Genomic DNA, 17,099 nt, shown 5'->3' with positions numbered 1-17,099 from the left:
AGCAAGGCAATTTGAGCTAGAAAAACGGAGTTGTTGGAGGATTCTTCTTTACCTTTGGATGACACAACTCGGGAATTGAAATATTGTGCATCATGGACTGCCATAGATTCGATCGTAGCATGAGCAAGGTCGGTGTCAATTTGATCAAACCGCCTATTGTTGGCGAAATCAAGAATCCTTCGGGAATCGGCACAACATCCATTGTAGAATGTTATTACTAGAAACCAATCATCTAAACCATGGTGTGGTCATTGTCTTTGAAGCTCTTTGTACCTCTCCCAAGCCTCATATAAGTTCTCAAGAGCTTGTTGACGAAATCCGGTGATTTGGCTCCTTAAAGTTTGAGTTTTCTCCGGTGGAAAAACTTTTGATAGAATGCTAGAGCTAAAGTCTCCCAATTGGTGATTCCCATGGCGGTGCGGTCAAGGCTATTGATCCAAAGCTTGGCCTTGTCCTTCAAAGAGAAAGGGAAAAGTATTTCCCTTATTTGGGCTTGAGTGACGCCCGTTTGACGGATCATGGAGCAATAGTCACAAAAATTTTGCACATGCAAATTGGGATCCTCCAAAGGACTTCCCCCAAATTGCTTCCTCTTCACAAGGCTAATGAAAGCCGGTTTGATCTCGAAGTCCGGTGCGGTGATTTGAGTGGTTGTGATACCGGCCGGAAGCATGGCCGCGGTGGGCTTTGAGTGATCGGAAAGTTTTACCATCTTTTTGGTGGTAGATGGTGGTGGTGGTGGAGATGATGAACTTTAAACCTCCCCCTCTTCAAGGGCTTCTAGATCGTCTAAGTAAGACTTTCTAGCACTTTCGGCTTGTACGGGAGAAGAGGCTTCTTTCACTTCCTTCCAAAAACGACGTCTTCTCCTAAAGGTTTTCTCGGGATCGGAATCCGGTGAAGCAATTCTCTACGACGAGAGGACCTGGGCATAAGACAACAATTTCCTATGAAAAATGATAAGTAACGGTCTCAAGGAACAAGTGTTCCTTAAGACAAAAGAAGACAAGATAAAAATCGACAATTCAAAACGTAATAAAACCGTTTTCCCGGCAACGGCGCCAAAATTTGATAGGCTTATCGTGTACCTATGCAAAGTTAATTTCCCTAGATACAAATTAATGTAGCAATAGGGGTTGAACACAAGCAAACGGGAATTACGTCGTGAATTGTTATGGGTAGATTCTTATCGAGGTCGATTTCGATTTTGGTTTGGTTTGTTTGTTTGATGATTAATAAAAATTATGATGTAAATTATATAATTAAAAGGGAGTCTAAAGGGTTCGGGTCACACATGCAAAGGTGAACATATGATCATGATAAATTCGGTACTAATAATTTTGTCAATTGTTTAGGTTTAGAGATACCCACCTTACGGCATTAGTATCAACCATAGACCGGGTCCTAGAGAAACTCTCGTCCATAACTAGGTCGTCGTACTACACATGCTTAGTCTAATTCAATTCCGTGCCTCTCGACTTAAGAACGAATGAACAAACTTAATCTACGATTACGGCCGATAACCAAAGATTAAACGTGACAATGCAAACATGTGATAGAAACAATTGAACAATATTATTAAAGACCTAATTAAGCATGTTATATATTCGATTTTGCATGGCTCCCCTAGCCTTTAGACTAGGAAATTCAGCTACTCATATTAAGGTGTACATTGTAAATTATATTAAGAGGAATGATAAACATGATTATATGTTTTATGTAAACTAAATGATTTAACATGCAAGAGAAATAAAACTAAAGTAATCTAAATGGAGTGCTTAATTATAAATTAAGTATAAACTAAATTGAAATGTAAACTATAAATAGGAATACCTTAAAGAGATGAGATTGTATGGAAGAAATAAATAATAACCAAATGCTTGAATAACAAATGCTTGAACAATAACTTGTAGAACAAAGTGTTGAAAGATTAAACTAAGGGAAAGTTTAACAATTTGTAAACTAAAATGAGAAAACTAATGAGAGAAATATAGTCCTTAAGGCTATTGTAAAGTAAAATGAGACGTAAAATTGGATGCCCTAAGCCTTGGAATGTCTCTCCTATTTATAGGAGAGGAAGAAGAAAACGTAAGAAATCAATGAGCATGCAGCCCCGATCGGGGTTGGGCGGCCCGGATCGGGGTCGTGTGTTTCTCTTCCATTTCTAATAAATCCCATTTTAAATGGCAAGAGTATCCTATGTGGGTGATTAATTAGCGATTAATCACCCGGTTTAAGACTTCATCTCTTGGCATCCTAGGTAGCTTGGAATTCTATTCTTTCCTCTTTGATTTGGACTTGAACATTGGGCTTGACTTTAATTGTTGACTTCTCTTGCATTTTTATTTTGATCCAATATTTCCCTTATGCAAAAACCCATACAACTTGAAGTACAAAGTCCATGCAACATCCAATTCTTAGTCCATTTGGTCTTCTTTCCACTTAGCTTGCAATTTCTAGCAACTTTGTAATATTTTAGCTCCAAAAAGCTTATTTCCTACAAAATATGTCAAAACAACCAAAACAACTACAAATTCAAATATTAGCTATAAAACACTTAAGATAAGTGCTAAAGACATGTAAAATCAAGTTAATATAAAGGGGTTAAAATGTATAAAATAGGCACTTATCATGTTTGCATCCTACTTTCACATTAATTCTCTCCGTCTCCACTATATATAGTCGTTTGGGATGTGTAACCAAAAAAAAAATTGTAGTCATATGGGGCAACAAAATGCGCTACATAATCATTGAAAATTTAGTGGTTTTATTTTTATTTTTAGCTGCATTATTTTGTATACGAAGAGGTTGTCAATAATAGACTACTAGTTTTCATGCCCGTGCGTTGCACGGATATTAAAATAAGCTATAACTATAGTTTATTATTGCACTACTTATTTTGGTTGTAAAACTCTAATTATTGTGCATCAAATGTTTGATATACTATTCTTTTAGATTTCAGTCACTTACTAACTTAACATCATGTCTATAATGAGAAGTAGTAGAGAACAACAATATGTTTTGATTATTATGAAGACCTTGTTGGGTTAGGAAATGAAAAGCATGAAAAATCCTTTGTTAGTTAGCAAATGGGGTATGACTGTATGAGAGAAATGGTGAAGGAATGGAGGCTTCCAAACAATACACCCGAGACGATATAATGGAATGGAGTTGGGTGTGTTACAATCATTCTCATCACGCAAAAAAAAAAAAAAAAAAAAAAAAAAACCTCAATTAATGGCTAATGATATAATATTGACATGACATATACGCCCTCCATATTTATCCAATGTTCCCACATACAATTTCCGTACAATCTAATCCAATGTTTCCCTTCTGTACTTGGTAAAATAGTTGACATAATTATCCTCTTTTATTTACTTACAATGATACCATTACAACTAAAACTCCACATTACGACATTTTTTTATACACCCCTAATTATTTCTAAGAATATCGCCACAAAAAAACACTATAAAGTCATTCCACATTAAAATTTATGCGATAACCCAAGGGTGCATTGGATTGGATTGAAGGGAGAATAACATTTGATTGTTTAGTTTTGTGTCTAGCAAAGAAACAAAATTGAGTTTATATACATGATAATTTAAAGGTTTTTAGCCTATATTTATATTATTTGTCGGGTTCTTATTTTCATATAAAACACTTTTCAAATAAAATTTATCTGTTTACCTTCTCCAATCAATACCTCACTTTACCCACCTTTTTCCATATCCAAGCCTTTCCACCCAACTAACCAACCATCAAACCCATCAGAATCAACCCTAACCCTAACCATGTCCCTGCACAACCCTCGTCCCCCACATATGAATATATTTTTCTATCGCCTAAATCATACTCGTAAATGTCGATGAGTAATCCTACCCGTCGAGACACTTTTCCCCTTCCCCAAAAATCCACCTCCACCCCTCGGAAAAATAAAAAACACCCAAAATAAAAACAAACCTCGCTCCATAAGGTTCATGTGCTACCCATAAAGAGCAGTTTGAACATGCAAAATAAAAAAGGAAACAATGCGGAATACAAACTATGTTTATATAATATAACTATTATTAATATCATTTTGATTCATACAATCGGGGGGTATACGGTGAGAGTTATTGGAATGGATTGGAATGAAATTCTAGTGTTTGTTTTGGGTATCTTGGAGAAGAGTTATAGTTTATCATGTATATAACTGCATTACAATCTCTTGAAATCTTATACCCGTCCACTTTATCTTCACCAAGATTTCAATCTTCATTCCTATAGTATACAATCTTAAGAGTCGTTTGGTTAAGCATGAAGAAACGTAATGAAATAGTATGATACCTTAGACGTATGGAGATCCAAATCTATTCCTTCTTACAACAGTTTGGTTATACATTCTAAATTTGTAAAGGAAAGGAATGAAGATTGATACAAAAAAAGTAAGATGGGCATGGTATTCTATTGGTTAGAATGGAGCTAGAATCCATTGGGTTAAAATTCATTGGGTATCTAGCTCCATTATATGATACACCATGTAAGCAAACAAAACACTGGAATGGAGCAATTTCATTCCTTTCCAGAATGCCCGACCAAACATCCCCTTAAAATGAACCAAACAACCATAAAAAAGTGAGATTCAGAATTCTACAACGCTCCATCTTATACCATTCCGACCTTATAAAACAAATGACCCCTCATAAAGTTTGTTTTGATATTTAAATTTATAAATCTTAATATAATATAGTTTAAAATTTGATCTAATTAAAATATCATACACTTGTTGCAAAACTATGATTCGTACATTTATACCATAGACTTATCACACTTGTGCACTAATAAATTACTCCTTCCACTACAAGCCAAGAAGCCAATGTACCTATTTGCATTTTGAAGATACAACTTTGTAAAATTTTGATTGTTTGTTCATTTAAAAATATAAAACTTTGAAAGATAAAGCAAACATTTTAGTTGTTATGTAATTTCTTTCAAAAAGTTATATTTTTGACTTAAAAAAAAAGTCTTATGTATTAAGGAACAAAAATATAGTTAAAGTGTCACTTCGAGAACCACCCAAAAATATTTGGATATGCGCACTAAGGTCAATAACTTGACGTGAATGGTTGTGATTGTAAAATTGCCTTTCGAAGAAAGCTTTATCTCGCACTGTACATTATTTGTTTAAATATTTCATAATATTTATCGATTTTCTTATTCGAGACTTGTAAAGTTGTAATAATAGTCATGTATATATAGTATCCTCTAAGTCATTATATATCGTAAATTTAATTAAAAACATATAAATCATGAGATGCAAGGAGTATCATTCCACGAAAAAAAGATACTCGATCATAATAATATTTATACTTAAAATAATAGCAAATTAGTTTTGAGTCTAATGCTGCCTTACATAGATTTAAATAATATAATAACGTAACAACAAATGTCGAAGTGTATTGGGAGGTAAATAACTTTAAAGTTGATAGGAGAAATACATATATCAGTAGCAAAAAAAAAAAAAAACTTCGTATTATGTGTAATTAAGCATGACATTAGAAATAACAACAGATGTAGGAGCATATTTGAGCGTTCATTTTGCTTTTTTGCATAAATAAATTCCAGTCCTCTATATTATGAAAATAATAAGTGTACAAAAATTAAAGAGTAGTTTGTTAATTCCAATAGGAAAATTGTAAATAATTAATTATTTTCTACTTCTAATAAAAAAATTGTAAATAATTAATTATCTCCTAATTCTAACGGAAAAATTCTCAAAAAAAAGTCTTAATTAATTATTTTCTACTTCTAATAGAAAAATTATAAATAATTAATTATCTCTTAATTCAAATAGAAAAATTCTGAAAAAAAAGCCTCTTTTAGTTATATATATTGATTGATTGATTGATTTTATTTTGATATTGATATTTGATATTTATGGTCGATTGTCTTGATTTCTTAGGTTTGCATTGTCTTTCCCTTTTATTGTTAATGTTGTTTATATCTAATATTTAATTGTTTCATCTTTGCATTTTCTATACATTTAGCCTATAGTTACGATTTGTTAGAGCTTTACTTTTGTGTTGGTATTTTGTTAAACACAAATTTTCATTTAAGGTCGGCATATCCGTCGTAGGGGGCGTTTTAGAACAAATAGAGACCTGGTGCATCACAAAAAAATTAGGCCCTAAATATGAATGTACGAGCGTACTATACGTCGAGATTTATATTAAATTTCATTGATAAAGCATGTAAATTTAGTGGTCAAAACTAGAGGTCCGATTCCGCCGCCCGTAGTCACACGTGATATTAGACGCCCCTGATCCGTCGTATTCTTAAGATGGGTCAAATGGTATAGGTAAGACAAAAAGAAGGATCCTAGGGACTAACAAAATAATTGTTTAATAGGACAGTCTCATACTATAAGACCAGTCTATTAACAAGAAGCCCAAGAAATCAAATACTCGTATTTTATTTTTATTATTACTAAAAAGCACAAACCAACTCTCAAGTCCAAAATAGATAACCAACTCTTGTTGCCGCATAGTAGCATACTAGGAAGTAGCAAGTAACTCCATGACCATAACCCTGCGCAGTGCGTCACTACCCAAAGCTACGCTGGACCTACCATCTCCGCATCTCTGATATTGTCCTTTCCATCATGCTAACCATGAATAACTTGGCCACTTCCCTAAATATCATCTTAAGACCATGAGTCTTTAACATTAAAGACTAAGTTATCAAACAATTTGTCATTGAACTAAAAATCATACCTTCTTCAACCCTTTAAAATCTAACACTTGGTTTTAACTTGAAAACATCATGTTTTAAGTTAAAAACTTTGAACCTAAATTGAAAGTTTTCAATATAAAATCATTAGTATTCAAATTAAAGTAGTGAAATATAGAAGTATTGAATTTTACTTTTGAAATCTGGAACTTTGATCATTTTCCAAGCCTTGTTGATGGTAGTTGGCTGGCGTCGAGAGGTCGTCAAAATAATGATTATTAGCAATCATCATTGATCAGCGGAGGTGGGAACGACAATCGCGAAGGTGGTGAAAGCATAAGTCGTTGATGTAGTACAGGAGGAGGAGGTGGCGGTAGTAATGGTGGTGAGGATATGACGTTTAAAAGCGGTGGTGGATTGTGGACATGGCAGGATAAGATGTGGGGAGGTAGTGGAGGTCATAGATATCACGACAAAATGAAGAAGATGGTGATCAATTTTTGTAGATTTGTTTTTATTTTCCTCAACTTCCTCTTATTTGGGCTAATCTCTTCTATTAGGCTCGTTCTATGCTATAGGACGGTCCTATAAGAGAGTATAATATTCATATCTATTCAAGTAGAATAGTATTTAACCCGTGTTCTTTTTAAGACGGATTAAAAGAGACAAGTTGGTTGTTAAATAAACTGATGACCTTTTAATGCTTTCTTATATAGATTAGATCAGAGCAACATATAATTTGCAATGCGTTGCTCGGGACATAGGGAGTAATTTTTATTGCACAAATTTTCCTAAGAAACGGTCTCTCAATATATTTATGTGTAACCTCTCACACAATAAGGATAGTAATTGACTGTTTTTGCTATGTTTCACACTAACCAAGTCTATGACGGTCTCTTACAAAACTTACTCATTATATGCAATAACTTTTTTTATATCATTTAATTAAATGCGAGAGCAGATACTTTTTTCGAGTCAATAAAATAACGTAATTTATTTTTGCAGTGCGAATTTTACTCATCACAGTACATTTTGCATAAAAAATTCCATTTGATACCCTTTTGCTAAAAACAAGCCCTAAATCAATTCCTCTCAATTCTTATCCCTTCAACCTCTCAAATCTATCAATTTCTTCACTAATTGATGAAATTTGAAGGCAGAAAACTTTGTAATTTGGCAACTAAGAACCAGTGAACAAATTAGTGGCTTAGCAGACAGATTTAGTATGCTTCGTAATAGATAATCAGTGTCACCTGTGAACAAATTACACAAATTAGTGGCATCGTGATTTGTAATAGATAGGAAGAAATAGTGTACTCCGTAATCAGTAACAAAATCAATAAGCGTAATTTGAAAACTGTGTAATTTGTCCTCAAATTGATGTGTGGACTGATAGAATATAGAATACGGAATGTGAGAATTGTGTTACCTTCTCATTAATCAATAAGCATATTTATAAGTACAATAAGCTATGGGCCTAAACTATATAGACGGCCCTAATACCCCCTCAAACTGGAGCATGAAGATCAAGAATGCCCAGTTTGCGGAGAAGAATCAAAAATTGAGAAGAAACTAAAGACTTCGTAAAGATGCCAGCCATATTGGTTTTCGGTCGAGACATTGTGTGGCCGAATAATTCCATCGCAAACAGCGTCACGAATGAAGTGACAGTCAATCTCGATATGCTTCGTTCTTTCATGGAAAACGGGATTCTGAGCCAGCTGTATAGCAGATGAACTGTCAGAGAAAACATCAATAGGAGATGAGAAGGATATACCAAGACTTGTTAATAAGCCCTTCACCCACTTGAGTTCGCATAAAATGGTAGCCATAGCGCGGTACTCCGCCTCAGCGGAGGAAAGGGAGACCGTATGCTGTTGTTTTGTCTTCCAAGATATCGGTGATGCCCCAAGAAAGACGACCCAGCCAGATACGGACTTGCGTGTTGTTAAACAACCACCCCAATCGGAGTCACACCATCCACTAACTACCGGTTTGCTATCAACCCTCAACAAAATCCCTTGACCCGGACTCCCCTTTAGATAACGAACTACCCTAAGGGCAGCATCTAAATGCTCCTTGCGTGGTGCACTCAAAAACCGAGAAAGAACATGCACAACATAGGATAGATCCGGTCGCGTAACAGCAAGGTATACTAAACGCCCAACAAGATGACGATAAGCCTCAATGTCATCCAAAACAGCCCCCTTAGCCGCCCCTAGAGTATGATTGACCTCAAGAGGGGTAGACACGGGCTTAGCACCTAACAGGCCAGTCTCGGAAATAATATCAAGGGCGTATTTCCGTTGACTTAAGAAAATACCCTCCGAATTCCGGGCAACCTCAATACCAAGAAAGTACTTCAACACTCCCAAATCTTTCATGTGGAAGCACTTCCCTAGATAATTTTTAAAAGCCAAAATAGCAGCTGAGTCATTACCCGCAATAACCAGGTCATCCACGTAAACCAAAACATGAAGACAGACATTAGTACGAACATAGATAAAAAGAGCTTTCTTACCATCGGGGAGATCATTTTATACACCCAACGGCAGCCCAGAGCTTTCTTACCATCGGGGAGATCAGCAAGCTCCAAAGTAGCATTATCTTCAAGAGCCGCAATTTCATCTCTCATTGCCTTACACCAATCGGGACTAGAAAGAGCAGCGCGAAAATTGGGTGGTTCAACACCCGTAGTAATAGCTGCAAGAAAAGCTCGATGGCGCAAGGAAAAATTATGAGAAGACAAATAATTAGCCATAGCATAGGGAGTACCTGAGGAACGAGGAGAGTCGGGAGAAGAGTCGGAATCGGAGGACGCAGCGGCGGTGCTACCAACAACATAGCCTCGAAGCCGGGTGGAAGGAATTTTGGGCTGCTTGCCACGACCCATGTCAGCCGTGGTCAAAGCAGAAGATGAGCCCGTACCCACGGTATCAATACCAGGACCAGCAGTAGTATTTGAACTAGTAGCAAGACCCATGTCAGCCGTATTCGACCCAGAAGTAGCAGGAGTCGAACCCGCTGTGTCAGACCCATTCGGAGCACCCGAATCAGAAGCTTCCTCCAAACTCACGTCAACACTAGAAAATTTAGAGGAAGTAGGACCAGTAGGCTCAATTTCAATTTCAGGTACAAAATTTGTCGGAGAAGGCGTAGCATCCGGAAAGTAGGGGAAACTATTCTCATAAAAATACACATCCCGACTGACAAAAATTTCCCGAGTAGCCAAATCAAATACTTTCCAACCTTTTTTATTTTGCAGATAGCCAAGAAATAAACATTTACGGCTTCGTTTAGCAAACTTATCCCCTTTGGTATTTAAATTATGAGCAAAACACAAGCAACCAAATATCCGAATTTGTTGGTAATTTGGAGCAGACCCAAATAGAAGGTCATAGGGTGTCTTATTTTGTAACAAAGGGGAGGGTGTACGATTAATTAAATAGGCCGCAGTAAGTATACATTTACCCCAAAAATCAATTGGAAGATGAACTTGAAACATCAAAGCACGGGCTACATTCAAAACATGTCGGTGTTTCCTTTCGACACGTCCATTTTGCTGAGGGGTGTCGACACAAGATGTACGAAACAAAATTCCATTTTGTCGAAAAAAATCAACCATATTAAAAAATTCCGCCCCATTATCTGATTGTACATGCTTTACTATAGCCGACAACTGAGTTTTAACCATAGAAAAGAAGCTTAAAAACATATCTGTAACCGCTTTTATGTCAAGAAGCAAATAAACCCATACAGTCCGAGAATAGTCATCAACAATAGTCAAAAAATATCGGGCACCACATGAAGACGGTGACCTATAGGGACCCCATAGGTCACAATGAATTAATTCAAAAATTGTCGAGGCTCTATTATTATTTGAAGCAAAACTACTACGACAATGTTTCGCTTCATGGCAGATATCACAAACAATGTCTGAATTGGAACGGAATCAGTAACAAATGGCAAAAAATTAACTACTTTGGCGGATGGATAGCCAAGACGTCGATGCCACAACTCGAAAGAATCAGCGCTCACCCAGTTTATTGTTGGTTTAACCACCGCACGCAGCAAATAAAGTCCATCTTGCTGCTCATCGACTCCAATCCCCGTCCTCAAAAAACGGTCCTGAATATAACAAGAAGTATTAGTAAAACTAACAACACAATCAGTCGCAGCTACCAACTGAGATACCGATAAGAGATTACAAGTAAGACTGGTCACATATAAAACATTGTGCAAAACAAGGAACTCATTTAAACGGGCCGTCCCAGCTACATTAGCCGAGACCCTATGACTATTTGGAAGCGTAACCGGATAAGGAGGGATTGGATGTGGGTCGGCCAACCATGAATCATCTCCGGTTACGTGGTTTGAGGCTCATGTATCAATAATCCAATGAGGAGATATACCACTAAGTCGACCTTGTGTCGGAATAGAAGAGGAGCTGCTGTCCCCTAGGAAATTCACGCGCCCCCCTGTGAATGAGAAGAAGATGCGCGCTTTGCCTTCATTGCTTCAAGAGTTCGGGGACGATCGCCCCACCAATCCGGAAAGTTCTGAGATTTTATAAAACAATTATTCACGTCGTGACCCGTGGCATTACAAAAGGAGCATCGAATTTTTTGTCGCTCTTGCCGTTCAACGTCTCTCAACGTACGCCAATCAAGAGCATTCGGCGTGTTAGTGACCGCAGCAGTGAGTTTTTGAACGGCAAATGCCATAACATCCGTTACCTCGGGCATGACAGAGGGCCCAACTAGAAGGCTTTCTTCCTGCAAGACTGCGTGATACACGTGACTCAAAGATGGTAGAGGGTCGAGGGCTAGCTGATGGTTTCGAATGGGTTCATAAAGCGATTTGTCTAAACCCATGAGAAACTGATGAAGCCGCTCCGTGTTTTGCCGGACAAGAGCCGCCTTAGTGACGCCACAAGGACAGCCAGCAGTAGGGGACGAAAAAGGCGGTTCAAGTGCTCCAATGGCATCCCATAAAGTTTTTAAATTTCCATAATAGGTGGTAACGGACATACCTTTCGTCTGACGACATTCATGTAATTGAGTTTTTAGATTATGGATTTTTGCGCCATCAACAACGGTAAATTGATCGGAAATTTCTGACCATAGAAGTCGAGCATCTTCGGTATCTGAGACACTATCCCGAATCGATGGATCAATCGAGTTTAGGATCCATTGAACAACGGTGCAATGTACAACCTCCCATTGACTAAGCATGAATTAATCCGTGGGCTTGGCAATCGAACCATAGCAAAAAACGTATTTGCGTCTTGATTTCAAAGATCGACGCATTGAATGACTCCATTCATCATAATTGTCGCTACGGAGTTTGACATGAGTAATCGACTGACCCGACCCCTCTTGATTTACGAGTGAAAAAGGTGGAAGTGAATCGATTTTGGTGGTGGAGGGTTGATGTCATCACCGGCCATGGCGGCCGCCGAGATGATTTTCGTGCTGTTTTTTTTTTTTTTTTTTAAGGTTTGTGAGAGATCGTAACCTAAACCCGATACCATGATAGAATATAGAATACGGAATGTGGGAATTGTGTTACCTTCTCATTAATCAATAAGCATATTTATAAGTACAATAAGCTATGGGCCTAAACTATTTAGACGGCCCTAATATGGACGGTGGTGGTGATAAGCGAGTGGAAGGGTTTGTATGGTAAGGCGGTAGTCAGGTAATGGCTGGCACGTTGTAGTCTAGCGATAGTGGTGGCAGCGTGATGTGGGCGGTGGTGGCGAGAATGGGTGGTCGGGGGTTGGTTGTGGTTGATAAGCCATTTCATTTTTTCTAAATTTTTGTACGCAGTACAATAGAGAGGGGGTCAGGGGAGGGATAGAAAATGAGGGAGAAGGGAAGATGGAAAATGACAGGGTAAATCAGTTAATAGTGTATTGTAATGAGTAAAATTTGTACTGCGAAAATAAACACCCTACGATAATAAGTAAATCAATATAAATATCTAAGAATTTTAGTGGTAAATAAATTCAGAGAAGCAAATAATATACCATTGAAACCAAATTAAAGTCAATCTTATTTTCATACGCACTCTATCTTTCCAGCAAATAAAAAATAGAAATAAAAGAGAATAATAATACAAGCATAATATCTACCCAATGTACTCCCATAAGTCATAAGCCTACTACCATGTCTCCATTGTTATTTGTGATTAGAGAGATATATGATGATTCCCTTCTTCTATCCCTCGAACTATTAGAGACTTCAATGCTTATGGATTTGAGCATTGATAGAATTCTAACAACTCTATCTTAATATAGATGATAAAACTCCATTAATAGTGAAAGATACCAACAATAATTTTAGCATTGATAGAACTCTATCAAATCTATCTTTTTATTTGAATAAAATACTTGCACGAGCATCATAAAAAAGAATACAATTATGCAAACTTTAGACTACATGTATAGTAGGAGTATAAAGTATTAACAATCACCTCATTATTAGTTGTAAATTTGTATCATCGAAATTCTTGACAACTTATACGTATGTTGTTATTTTTGAGTAATAATAAACTCTCTTACACTTAGCTTTAATTTGTAGGAGTTACGGTATATAAAATTCTATAAAATTGATTCATATTCCCTTCAATCCCCTATTTTTTTCCTTTTGTTTTGAGGGCAAAAATTAAGAAAGATAGCAAATTTACACATTTGCCCTCATGTTACCCCACATAATTGGTAGCCACATGTCTCTCACCCTTCACCAAACATTATGTCATCACCCCTTAAATCTGAAATACAACCCCAACCACCACCAATAAACCCTTAATTCACCACCACCCGTCCCCAACCACCCCTTAAACAACCTAAATACTACCGCTAACAACATCAATGTAGCCGCATACGCCACAAATCGAGCCCAGCGCGCCCCAGAATATGACAAAAGAAGATATTGTTTTTCTATAATGGCTTTGCCATCTAGGACAATGAATAGCATACGGTTTCCTCGCCTGTTTGTTGGATGTTTGTTTTCCAGAGGTGACGTTTGAGGGTGTTGGGGAAGAATAGAGTGGTTGTATGTGTTGGTGGGGGAGTAGCTGGTGGAATCGATGGCGAAAATTGACGGTGTGGGTGTTATGTATGAGTATTGTAAGGAGAAGGGGAAGGGATATCGATGGTGGTAATGACTAATGAGTGGGGAATTTGAGATTGGGATTCATTTTCCGGTTGAGGGAGGGGTATCCGTGGTTCTGATAGTGTTGGCGGTGGGGCGTAACAAGGACACTGGCAGGGTAGCGGTGGCAGTGGGTGGCGGATGTGAGGTGTAGTTATTGGTGGACGTGAGATTATGTGAGTAATGAGTTATGTAAAAGAGAGTGGGTTGAGAACTAGAGATTGGGACGGGGGTATAACAATCCATATAAAGAAAATTTATGTCCAAATACAGAAATAGGGAAGAAAACCTGAATAATCAAATAAGGAAATAAGGAAGAATATGGTAAATTGGAGGGAGTATAAAAAGGCTGACTCATATTTTATGTCCTAATAAAGTCATTTTTACAACTGAAAAATATTCGCAACAATTTTTATTTAGCTCAGAGATACAATTGAAATTAAAGGGTCCAAAAGTTGCGTTTGTCTTTCAAACCGTAATTCCTTTTAAAGCTTGTCCGTTTTAGCATTATTCAGAATTATTTTACATGTTACAAAATACTAATCATTTAAGATACTACTCACATACAATAAAAAAGTAAATAAATGACTTTGATTAAAATACCTCTCGCGGATACTAAAAAAGTACTCTGTACAAATAACTAGGACAGAGGGAGTACAGGATATTATAACGACATGATACTCCCACTGTCCCAGCCAATAATTTAAATTTGCTTTATTTCCCCCTCACAAAATAAAGAAAAAGTAAACCACTAACTGGGACATAGGGAATAGTAAAATTTAAAAGGTAAAACTTTTAATAGAATGAAAACAATATTGTTATTAATATTAAGTGATGAACAATTTTAATTGCCCATGCATAAGAATAAGAATGAAATGAGAAACGGGGCACGATCTACTTAAGAATATGACGGTCCCTTGGGAAGAGAAGGATGCCTCCTTGAAAAGAAATGAACAACTTATTGACCATGTGTAGATACCCGTATCCGTCGATATTGGAATTTATAGAGAACCTGACAAACACCCGATGATGATAGGACACATATATTTATTAGTTGTCATTGTCATTATTTGGGTTCGTTTTACGATGTAGAATGAGCATTGTCGACGGAGTATTTTATTAATTTAAATGATATTTAAATTAAAGCTCTTTTAAGGTAAATTCATTTTATTTTTATTTTGAATTTATTTTCTCAAGTTTATTTTATTGAAAATAAAATAAATAATTAATTTGAAAAATCATTTTATGAGTGTATTTGATTTGAAAAATCATTTATTTTAATGTGTTATTTGATTTGAAAAATCGATTTAAAAATCGAAAAAACTCGTTTTAAACACGCGTTTTGGAGCTCGATTATAGCTCGGGTTTTGAGTCCGTTTTCTTTGCGATTTGGCCCGAATATCGAGTACACTAACCAACCTAAGCCTCTACCCATCCAACCCCAGTTCGAACCCCATAACCACGGCCCAAATCACGTCCCAAATCCTCCCCAAACAGCCCGCATACACAAAGCAGCCCCCCTGTTTTGCAGCTCAAACCCGAGTCCAAAACCCGCTCCAAATACCACCAAAACCCGTGCCCATTAACCCTAACTCATACCCTAGTATCCTACCCATATTACCTTAGCTTAACCACCAAGAAAACCCTTCTCAAACCCTCACAAAAGCTGCTGGACAGCAGCTATGCGTGAATGAGCCCGTCTGCCTCTCCCCTCTAAAACCCTACCTTAACTCCTTATAAATACCCCCCCTTCACCATAAATTCATTTCTCTAAGTTCTCCATACATCCTACTGTCATTCACAAGCTTCAAACTCCAGAAACAAACCCTAATTGCCTCTCAAAAACCCTCGACAATACCGACTTACAAACTGAGAATCAGTTTGTGTGTCCTCTTTGAAACCCTTCGTTCTCCCTTCAAACCTCCATCAAAATTCGAGTTTCTTGTTCCAAATTAACCATACAACATCCATATACACATTAGACAAAGATTTACGAGCCAAATTGCCCTTGAGAGTACACGAATTCCCTCGAAAAACAGAGTGTTATACACTGCTTTTCGCTTTTCTGTCTGTCCAGTTCTGTTTGTGCCCGTTTTTCGTGCCCAATAACTCAAAACGAGCAGGGATTGTTTTAAGATCTCTGTTATCCTCTCTTTCTAGTTTTCAAAACATCTTTTAAATCGAATTTTCACCGTGAAACGAGAGAGAAATCGCAGTTTGAAAGTTGCTGTCCAGATTTGCAAAAAACGTGTTGTTTGCTTTGTTTCTTCGTCGACGACGGCCTCTCGAGATAAAATCTACCATCGATTACGACCCAAGACGGTGTCAACGATACATGTAGGTTGAGGGTGCATCAAATCCTCCTCTTTCTCCCTTTTATTTCGTTATTTATGTTTGTTTTTTTATAGTTCGTTTTTGTTTGTTTATCGTTTTTGTTTATCGTTTGTTATCATTAACTATGAAACTAGTTTAGTCCGAGTATGAGTTAAAGTACCACCATGAACACCCGCGTTGACTTGAGATGGGAAAGAAACCGCTACATCAGTCGGTCGTAACCCCCATCTCATTTACATATCCTTGTGTTCAAGGTAGGGCATTAATAAAACGAATTCTAACTTCGCTCTTCGCTTTTGACCCCTCTTTTGTTTCGTGTGATTCGACCCACCTTAGGACCATTCACATGTTAGTTCGACCTCTGATTGTTAACATATAACTCATTTAGATGATATTAGATCAATTTAATAACCTAATTAGACACGTTAGGGTACATCGACATAGCTTTAAAAACTGATTAACAATTATGTAACTTAATTGAATACATCTCTCTCTTTCACATAGTTTCTCGCTAGTATAAGAGTGCGTGATTAACACCTTCTTATTGACACTCGACGAGTTAATTTAATTAGCGAACTTGACCTAATTTTTCGACTTTTTACATGGTACCCTTACACTTTTTAAAACATACATGGTACCCCTAATTGTTGTCATTATCACTAAGTGTACCCCTAAACTTTATTTTCCGTCAATTAAACTCAGTTTTAAGCGTTAAGTGATGACTTGGACGTGTAACCAAGCTTGTCAGTTATTATCCCATGACATAAGGACTCTATTAGGCTCAATATTCATCTCGATCCTAATATTTATTGATATATATGGGCTAAAACATTTTTGACGGAAAATTTATTGATCCCTTGCCAAATTATCACGTCCAAAGATGAATATTGAGCT

General features: G+C 36.9%; 1 non-coding gene across 1 annotated transcript; it reads left to right on the top strand.

Annotated features, from left to right (window-relative positions):
• Positions 1–234: 234 nt before the first annotated feature.
• Positions 235–343, top strand: LOC141635102 (small nucleolar RNA R71). Its single transcript, XR_012539807.1, has one exon. It is a non-coding gene; the product is annotated as a small nucleolar RNA R71 (small nucleolar RNA).
• The last annotated feature ends 16,756 nt before the right edge of the window (positions 344–17,099 follow it).

The sequence above is a fragment of the Silene latifolia genome, chromosome Y (genome assembly GCF_048544455.1).
Source record: "Silene latifolia isolate original U9 population chromosome Y, ASM4854445v1, whole genome shotgun sequence".
Classification (NCBI taxonomy): Eukaryota; Viridiplantae; Streptophyta; class Magnoliopsida; order Caryophyllales; family Caryophyllaceae; genus Silene; species Silene latifolia.
This window is presented reverse-complemented; position numbering and strand designations above follow the sequence as displayed.